We start from the raw sequence: 10,116 nt of genomic DNA, 5'->3' as shown, positions 1-10,116 counted from the left end.
GCTGTGAATGAAGAAATAAAAAAGAGTTTTGCCTCTAGTTGTGTTCACGAATTAAAAAGGCAAATTTACTCATTTCAAGTTTTTATCTTGGTATTAAAGCCACTGTGAACACAACACAACCCAACATCTCAATTAGCTCAAATAGCCTCCAAATAACCATGATTTCACTCTCACTCAACGTTGGAAATTTTATTACTCTCAAACTCAGTCCCACAAATTATCCATTATGGTGTGAACAAGTCTTGGCCCTTGCAGAAAGCCAAGAATTGCTCGGTCACCTTACTAATGAAGATCCTGCCCCACCTAAATACACCATATCAAATTCCAATAATACCCCAAATGCAGAAATTTCTGCACCAAGAATAACCGAAGCATACATCGCATGGCGAAAGGTAGATCGTCTTCTTCGAGGGTGGATAATTGGAACATTATCTGAAGAAACGCTTGGCCCCGTCGTGGGGTTAGATACAACAAATTTCGTATGCGAACGAGGAAGATTCACAAGAACGAGAATTCACACTCAGGCAACAAATAACATATCTTCGGAAAGAAGTTGACAAAACCCTTGGAGAACATATTCAAAACTTCAAAGGCCTATGCGACAATCTTGCAGCAATTGGGAAACCAATCCCAGACAAAGAAAAGGTATTTTGTCTTCTTACTAGTCTTGGTCCTCAATATGAAACTTTTACTACTACCATGCTCAAACCACCAAGACCATTATACTCTGAGCTTGTCTCACAACTTCAAAGCCTTGATCAAATACGAAATTTGTTCTCAAACCATGCAAATGCCACCCATGCACTTACCCCTCAAATGGCCTTCTACGGACAACATCAACAAAAATATCAACAATTCTCCACAGGATATCAAGGCAACAAGCAAAAATTCACTTCAATAGGAAGAGGATTTCAGGCACAACAACCAAAGGACCAATACCGTGCTACTCCCCTAGCCCAACGTTGAACACTCAACAAAGACGACCTCCCCTACTTGGAGAGCGACGTATGACGCCTGCTGAAACAGACCTCCATCGTGAAGAAAAATGTCAATACTATGGCATGGTAGCACTATGTGAAAAAAGCCCATATTTGACGGTCTTAGCCCGTCAAATTTTGAGAAATTTGACGGACCCTCCCATCAAATATGCCCGTCAAATATTTTCTTGTAGAAAATTTTTTTTGACGGCCCTGGACCATCAAATTATTGGAGAATGAGCTTCAAAAAAAACAAAAAAAATTCCATAGAGTATGACGAATTTGGAGATTTAACAAACAATAGCACGATCCTCTAATTCACCAATCACAATAAACAAAATAATAAAAAAAAAATCAAAATAATAAAAAAAAAAAACAAAAGAAAAATCATAAAAAAATTCCAAATTAAGCTAAACAACTCAAAATTCATATTATATATTGAAATTCCATTATTAAACAAGCTCTAATAGAAGCAATTAGGCACCGATAAGCTTTTTATTACAATTCAAAGCAATTGGGCACCAATAAGCAATCGTTTTGGGATTCCTTGGACTTTTCCTTGATGGCTTGCAACCGTTCCAAAGCTTCCACAACTTCTTTCATCGATGGACGGTTTCTTGGATCCGTCCCTAGGCATTTGAGAGTGAGTTGAGCTGCTTGTACTGCTCCTTTGACAGGATCCTGACCATCGAGCCGTGGATCTATTATATTCGAAAGCTTTCTTCGCTCCGATAGAGATGGCTTTAACCACTCCACCAAATTATGGTGCCCACTTGGGCGGTTTGTGTCAATTGCTCGTTGGCCTGTTAGCATCTCCAGCAACACTACTCCAAAACCATATACATTACTCTTCACATATAAATGACCTGTTCAGTTTGGGCACATTTGTTATTCATTCAATATCAAGTATTTTTAACTCTTCTTTTGTGGGCATGCACACCAATTCAGATGACTCAAACGCATTAAATCAAAAATTAAATCCGATCAGCCTAACTGTGGCCCATTGGGATTGGATTTGAGCTCAGTGGACTTCTGTTCAGTAGGTAACTACCTCTTTAGGTTTGGGTTAGGACTCATCCAAGTCCTAACCCACCCATTGACAGCCCTTACTGATTTTGTTGTGTAGATCCACACATTCACATGTCAGGGGCCTGGAAACTGTGTCATGGTTATTCCCATGAGCACGACCGTGACATGTGGGCAACTTCACCTGTTGATTTGAAAAACACGATTCGGTCCCTTGCACATCAAACCATTAGGCGGGGGTGACTGTCGAATGGCTATGTAGTATGGGATCAGAAGAGGAGCCAGGATATTTTTTTTACCTGTAGTAATATATTCAGGAGCTGCATACCCATATGTACCATTTACACGTGTTGTCACATGTGTCACCAGGCAATGGGCCATCTGTTGCCAAACCAAAATCCGATAGTTTTACATTAAGATACTACAAAAGAAAGAAAATAAAAGCACATTTAATTGCATTAAACACACTTTTTTCTTTGAATATCAAATTTTGTGATGATTTAGTACATTTACCTCGTCGAGTAAGATATTGGACGACTTGAAGTCCCTATAGATAATTTTCTTTTTGGATGCGTACAAGAATGCTAGGCCTTGAGCTGCACCTATGGCTATCTTGAGTCGTGTGCTCCATGAAAGAGGTTGGACTGAACCCTCTGCACAATAAATAATGTTGCATAACTAACAATATGGTTTGTAAGTGCATGTGTGTGTGTGTGTGTGTGTGTGTGTACACACGTGTCAACATGATTCTTACTTCGAAATAAGTGACTTTCCAAATTGGAAGCAATTGGCCACCAAGTTTTAACCAAGATGTCTCTCTCAACCATCTAGGTATCATTCGTGAACAAGACACAAAACCGTAATTGAAAGCCATGATTTGAATTGGTTTGGAAGTGTTTTGACTTGTCCGATACATGAAGAGGTCTCGGTGAGTACTAAGAAGATTCAAAAACCCAGGTTTTAAAATCATGCCAGCTAAATCATTGAACTTATCATAATACATATGGATGTACAAATAACAAAAATATGTCTTCCTGTAACTTTTCAAAAATAATTTTTGCCCCATGAGCCTTCTTTAAAAAACAGAGTAAAAGGGGTATTGTATCTTAAGAAAACTCTTCTAATTCACAAAAATAAATAAAATCAATGAAGCAGCAGAAAAACCAAGTCTACCTTCATTAGATTTGTTAAGAAGCCCCGGACAGAGATCACGACCAACATCCCAATGAATAACAGAGAGATATACTGCAACAACAAAAAAAAGTATAAGAGAAAAAGAAAAAAAGATACTTGATAATAAAAAAAAACATACCTCCTTGAAAACAACACTCTGCAAAGACTGCACAGATCAAAAGCTGAGACTGAAAAGTTGAGCAAACATACCTCCTTTATTTACTTGGATCATGAGCAAATGTCTGGATAGTGGACAATCCATCCTAAAGTCAATATGAAAATTTGAAATGCTAATCAACATTTGAAACACACATTGAAGTACATCAATTCTATTGTGAACTAAAACTTATAAGGCTATGAACTAGAAACAGAGAAGTGGAGACAATGTTTCAAGTAAGGATAAAAATTGATCAACAGAAACGTTCTAAGGCAATCTGAAACATTCATGATCATTTGTAGACAACGTGAAGGATGCGTTTCTGTCGCTTTTGATTTGGGTTTGGTTTGAGGAATAAGGACTTAAGGAGTGGCAATCGATGTTATCAACCTCATGAACACTTCTCAGTGGGCATTTGTCTTCCTATGTCTTTATCAATTTAATTAAGTTGGCACTTAGATTTGATTTTAAAGTTCTAGATCATTACATTTGGTTGGTAGAGTTTGAGAGAAAGTCTTCATGTGGGGTCTACTGAGAGGAAAAATATAAAAAGACAACACAAAGTGAACAATATACAAACACGTACTAAGAAATTTCTTAGTTCTTACCCCCATTTTGATTAGTCCAGATTTGTTGTTGAAGGAAAGTGGATGCTAAGATGTTAAATGAACAATATACAAACAAGTGTACATTGAGATACGAATTCTAATATCTTAATATTTGTAGTTTAATCCATTACATTTACTAGGTATGATCCTAAATCCCCAACTAAAATAGAGCATAATTGGAATGTCTTACTCATTTATTTTGTAGGCATTGCCCAACTTGCCTATGGGTAGAACCTTTGCCTCTAGTCAACATCATTAATCGGTTTCCAACCACCATTCTCTAACACTCATCTCCATACTTTCTTCTATATGGTAAGAATCCTTCTTATTATATGTTTCAAATCTTTGGATGCCTATGATTTTCTTACCTTTCAGACTTCTCTCCACAAAAACTTGAACCAAAAATCAGTCCTTGTGTATTTTTTGTATGTAGTAGCCCTCATAATGATTTTAAATGTATAAATGTCAAGGTAAAAGAGACGTTCCACAGTGAGGACAAGAATTGCCTTGGTGTAGCCCACATTCACTAGAGAAAAATCCATGGCATGACCCACTTAGGAGAATTGAACACTTCGGCATAGAAACACACTCCATGGCTCATGAAACGCAAATTCTGAGGCAACCTACATGAATAAGAAGAGATTCAAGAAAATCCCATCGAACACTGTCAAATGTGCTTTCTCTTAGCATTACTCTTTCCTCTCTGTAGCTAGGCTAGACTAATGAAGGAAGGCAGCGAGAAATATAATTATCTTAGCTAGCATTTTTGTTATGACTATATAAAGAAAGTTGCAATGGGATATGGGTCTGAAATGCTCTAATATATATGCATTAGGAACTTCGGGGACCAAGAAAATTACAGTGTTTACTTCTTTTAAAATCTTCCCATGAGAGAAATTGTCTAGGACTGCTTTTTGGATGTCTTCCTTTATGATTTCCCAAAAAGCTAGCAATAAAGACTCCACTCCAAATCTGTCTAGAGTTCATATCCCCTTCTTTTAACCTTTGAACTCTACATTTTTTCTTGACAAATTTGTCTTCCAGATCCATCTCTTTGTTAGAGTCTAAGATTGCTTTCCTTTCTACAATAGCTAAGTCGGGATCAAGGGGCCGAGCTTGAATTTGAGCTTGGATATCTTGGAGCTTCCAACAATCCATCTCAGTCCTCTGATTAATTCTTCCAAAGGAATACTTTCTACTCTTTAATGGATGCTTTACAGGCTCTCAGTTTTGAAGTAACTTTAAGCATTGAGCTTTCTCAACAGTCTCTGGAAAGCCCGGAATGCCCTGCCACATGGTAAGAACTTTGGACTGCATTGGACCTCCCAAAGGCAAGGCAAAATCTTTGTTGTGAGATATCTAGTATTCTTATTGGGTTTGGACAGCAAGAGGTAAGGCAGTATTAAAAGGGGTTTTGCCCCAAAGAAGTATGGGCTCAGACAGAGTCTATAATCTTTATCATTCATAGTGGATTTTTCTCCCTCTCCTCCATGGGCCTAGGCAATTTGCTGAACCAGGTAAATCTTGTGTTCTCGTGTTCGTTCTTTCCTTCTTTGTTTTTACTCTTATTACGCTTCCGCACAACAGTATTGATTTGGGCTTAATCATCTTTCATTTGAGGCTTGGGGTGGCAAGGGGCTCACTCATCTATGGCCAAGATGGAAGTTCATGATGTCACGGAGCACATTCTCCAATAACCTCAAATGTTCTTCCAGCCTTATTGAGAGATTACATCAAGACAACTTCAAGCAAAGGTTCCTTAGGAGACATGGTTTCTTGTTATAATAAATCTCCCCCACTACATTGAAGGAAAGTTCCTTTTGCAATTACAATATAATGATTTCAAAAGGAAACCTTCCTTTAAAAATTGATTGCTCTTTTTTGTAAATTATTTTCTTTTTATAATCCTTCCATGATGTGGTATATGGTAGGAATGTTTTGTGAACATTGATTAGGCCTCAAATTCTATTTAAACCTGTCCTATTCTACTGATTTTGCTCGTCTAGAAATAAATTCTAGGTAAACTATGCAAACAGAATCAGAGGAAGGAGAAGTTTTAATCATACCTTTAATATTCCTGATTAGAGCTGAATTCATGATGATTATGGATGAAAATCTTCATCCAATGGGCGTTGAGACCTGGTTTTAAGCGGAGGACCCAAACAACTAAAGGGAACTATTATCAAAACTACACAAACGACTTCAATGTGATACTGAAGGATCTAAAATATGTACAATCAAATTACCATGATCATATCATCTATGTCGCGACGCCACCCACAGAACAGTATCTTCTCTGGATATTTTGGAGGGCCAAAAAGATTGGGAAAATTTGCCTTGCATACCTGCAGCATGGAGGGGCATGAATGAGAGAAACATTTCTGAGTTCTCCAGGTTTTGCAGATCATTTTAGTTTTTTCCCATATCATATCCAAAAAGGTGATCCTACAAGATTAGTCATCCATTCTTTGCAGTAATAATTCAACAACTAAAAGTTTTCATCTCCCAAAACAGTTTCAAGAGTCAATCAACAGGCAAGAGACCATGGAGGCTGACTATGGAAGTAAATCTGACTATCCCCTAGATTTGGTACCTTTGGCAATCTTCATGAAAGATAGCAGGGGCACGAAGCAATTTCCATGAACATAATAAAGGTACATGAAAAAGCATGACAAAATCTGGACGAAAGCTACACAGAGGAGATGTTTCCGATGGAAACCTACAACAAACCAATGGTCGAAAAGTGAGATGATTCAAGGTGTTGAAGACAACAGAGAGCAATGCATATCAGAATGGTTTGTTTGTAGATGAGATCTCTAATATCTTCAATTTAGCTGATTTGCATGAGTGCCCTGGCAGTGATGATCCACCAAAATGAGTTATCTTGAATTGGGAGGGGCAGGGGCAGGTGCAGCTGGAACCCTGAAAAATAGTGTCCCAAGAAACAACAACCTTCAAAGAGATGCATATCATAGGAGATCAAATGGAAAGAAACTTCAACATTCAAAAGAGTATACTCACGGCGTAAAACATTGCAAAAGCAGAATATATTGCAATGTCTCATGCTGTTTCTGAACTAACACAGATATGATCTCTCATGAAAGAATTGGGATTCAAAGTTGAACCACCTTTGAAGCTATACCCCGATGACTGATTGCCATCTGTACATGGAGGAAAAATGCATTTTGTAGAAGTTTTGATACCAAAGAGAGGCCAAACCAATTTTATTTTGGATCCTGCAAGTTTCCTCAATAAAAACACTACTTACTTCTTCTGAGATTGTGAATACTGTTGTGGAATAATATATCCTAAGTTTTGTGTCATTATATCATGGTAGACTTGAAGTACTGTTGCAAACTTGAAATACTCATGTTGCATGCAATGCAAAGAATGTGCATCTATCTGCCAACTAGTGAATTAAACACGTTCCATTGAGATGCCTATTCCAAATGTGATCTTTTCTAACGTTGGTTATGCTTGAAGGAGAGCCAACTAAGCTTTTGCTTTATGCTCACCAACTGTTTGTTTTGGAAACCCCAAGGATCTAAGGGTGTGATGACAAAACAAAAACTATGAGAACATACCAGTTGAGGCATGTAGTTGGAAAAGATCAAATAATATCTCATCATCTAGGTCTGTAAGTCACAAAAACCTAAAACCTATTCTTTTGTTGAGGCATAAGTTGTACTCCTCCAAACTGTTAGATAGAAGACCACATTATATCATCAATGTCAAGCACCTTATCTCATACCATGGTGATAACTCAGATGGAGAGGTGCCAAATTCGTGGTCAAATTCTGTCCAACCCAAGGAAAATGATAGTGATCTAGCTAGTGGCTAAAATCACTGGTCCTAGTTACCAATCAGTAATTCCATAAATAACTGAATTTCAACCTAAATAAAAAATAAAAAATTGAAACAAATAGTTACCTAACCAGTAATCCTATCAAGCTCTTTGATTAAATAAACCTTGTTCTCTGCATCCTGCCATAGTCTACCTAAAAAATTATACATAAAAAACGAGTAAATTAAGGACCTGTTTGGATCATCACTTTGGCATCGTAAAGTGGAAATCAAACAGGGCCTAAAATTACATAATAGCCAATTCAAATTTTCGAAAAATAATTTAACTTAAGATTCAGATTTACGTAAATTAAACAGATTTCATTTGAACATCGATATATAAAAACACTAACAACAAAAAGTGAAATCGATCAAACAAAAATGCGAACAAGATTGGAAACTCACCGGCCGGCAACATATATCATAGCCATTGTAGCGAACATAGAGAGCATGAAAGCAGAAACTCGGGATCGGATAACCAAACCATTTAATCGGTTATTCGATCCTCGACTCTGCATATTGTTTGTCTTTTGTAATCGATCTTCAGATGCCCCTCATTCAAGTCTTGATCGATCGAAAATGCTGCGATTTTCAGAGCCAGATCTACTGATATCTAGGGTTGGAAAGAAGTTCTGGAAACAAATTTGATAACTACTGTTTGAAAGAAGTTCTCGATCGAGATCGATCGATCAAATAGAGTGGGAGATGAGATCTATCAAGGGAGACTGATCGAAAGAAAGATCGAGAGAGAGAGAGTGTGACTGTGAGAGAGAGAGAGATGGAGAGGTCGATCGAGAGAGAGAGAGAGAGAGAGCGATGTCGAACAAGAGAGAGAGACTGTGAGAGAGAGATATGGAGAGATCGATCGAGAGACAGAGAAAGAGAGACAGTGAGAGAGAGACAGAGAGAGAGAGAGAGAGAGAGAGATCGAGAGAGTGAGAGTGAGATCGAGAGAGTGAGATTAGAAACGTGGTCCGAAGGCCGCGGAATTTCGGTATCAAAATTTGACGGGTCAGGCCCAACAAATTTTTTGGTTAAAATTGGGGATTTTCACGTAGTGTAGGACATGTTGCAAAAATATGTTGGTGGGCGCCCAAAAGGCCAACACAACAAAATGACATACTTCAAGCATTGGTAGAACTTATCTTGGACAACACAATTGCAGAAACAGAATGGACCCCAGACACAGGAGCCTCAAATCACATGACAGGTAAGCAAGGTATGTTAACTAATATTCGAAATTACTCAGGTTCAGATTCGGTTCTTATTGGTGATGGAACTTCTCTACCAATTCTTGGTATTGGAGATTCTAGCATTAAGCAAAAGAATAAAGTCTTACCACTTCATGATGTCTTGCTAGTCCCTTACTTGAAAAAAAATCTGCTCTCCGTAAGTCAACTAACAACTTAGTTTCCAATTAAATGTGAATTCACTAATATTGATTTTTGTGTAAAAGAACGACAAACAAGACAAGTAGTGATCACAGGGAGGCGCAAGGGTGATCTCTATGTTCTTCCCAACTCGCCAGAGCTTTATTTTTCTCATCGTTTCAAATCCGGCTCTATAGATATTTGGCATCAACGCTTAGGACATCCCCAGTCTTCTGCTTTACAGCTTTTAAAAAATAAAAGGTTGATTGATATTATTGGAAATGTAAAATCCGAACATATTTGTGATAGTTGCCAATTAGGAAAGCTTAGTAGATTACCTTTTTCTTGTTCTAAACATTTAAGTTCTAGCATTTTTGAAAAAATTCATTGTGATTTGTGGGGACCTGCTCCTATTTTATCAATTGAAAACTTTTAAATATTATGCATGTTCAATTGATGATTTTTCTAAGTATACTTGGATCATTCCCTTACAACATAAATCTGATTTTGTAAATGCTTATTTAACCTTTGAACAATATGTCAACAGACAATGTCAAAAAAAGATCAAGGTTCTTCACTCGAATGGAGGAGGAGAATTCATAAACTCCAAGTTATCATCACACTTCCTCTTCACTGGAATTATACATCAAGTATCATGTCCATACACTCTAGAGCAAATAGCTATAGTTGAAAGGCGGCATAGGATATTACGAGAACTCGGAATGACCATGTTATTTCATAGTGGTGCTCCCCTATTTTTATGGGTAGAAGCCTTTTCTATTGTTGTCTACCTAATAAATCGCTTGCCTTCATCTACTCTTAACTCTGAAACTCCATATTTTATATTTCATGACACTCATCTTGATTATACTTCACTTCGTGTCTTTGGTTCCAAATGTTTTCCTTACACATGGGATATATGGCAACACAAGTTTGATCCAAAAACTGTTCTTTGCATATTT

General features: G+C 37.5%; 1 pseudogene across 1 annotated transcript; it reads right to left on the bottom strand.

The window, feature by feature from the left end:
- Positions 1-1,382: 1,382 nt before the first annotated feature.
- Positions 1,383-8,839, bottom strand: LOC147388488 (putative serine/threonine-protein kinase PIX13; annotated as a pseudogene). The gene is made up of 11 exons (XR_015170642.1): positions 8,190-8,839; positions 7,872-7,939; positions 6,963-7,102; positions 6,665-6,863; positions 6,188-6,286; positions 6,008-6,080; positions 3,387-3,439; positions 3,177-3,248; positions 2,517-2,656; positions 2,303-2,424; positions 1,383-1,843 (listed from the first exon to the last, which is right to left on the bottom strand). The product of XR_015170642.1 is annotated as a putative serine/threonine-protein kinase PIX13 (transcript).
- Positions 8,840-10,116: the final 1,277 nt, after the last annotated feature.

The sequence above is a fragment of the Akebia trifoliata genome, chromosome 12 (genome assembly GCF_017979445.1).
Source record: "Akebia trifoliata isolate Shusen 1 chromosome 12, ASM1797944v1, whole genome shotgun sequence".
NCBI lineage: Eukaryota > Viridiplantae > Streptophyta > Magnoliopsida > Ranunculales > Lardizabalaceae > Akebia > Akebia trifoliata.
Note: the sequence above shows the minus strand (reverse complement) of the source record. Positions and strands in the feature narration are given on the sequence as shown.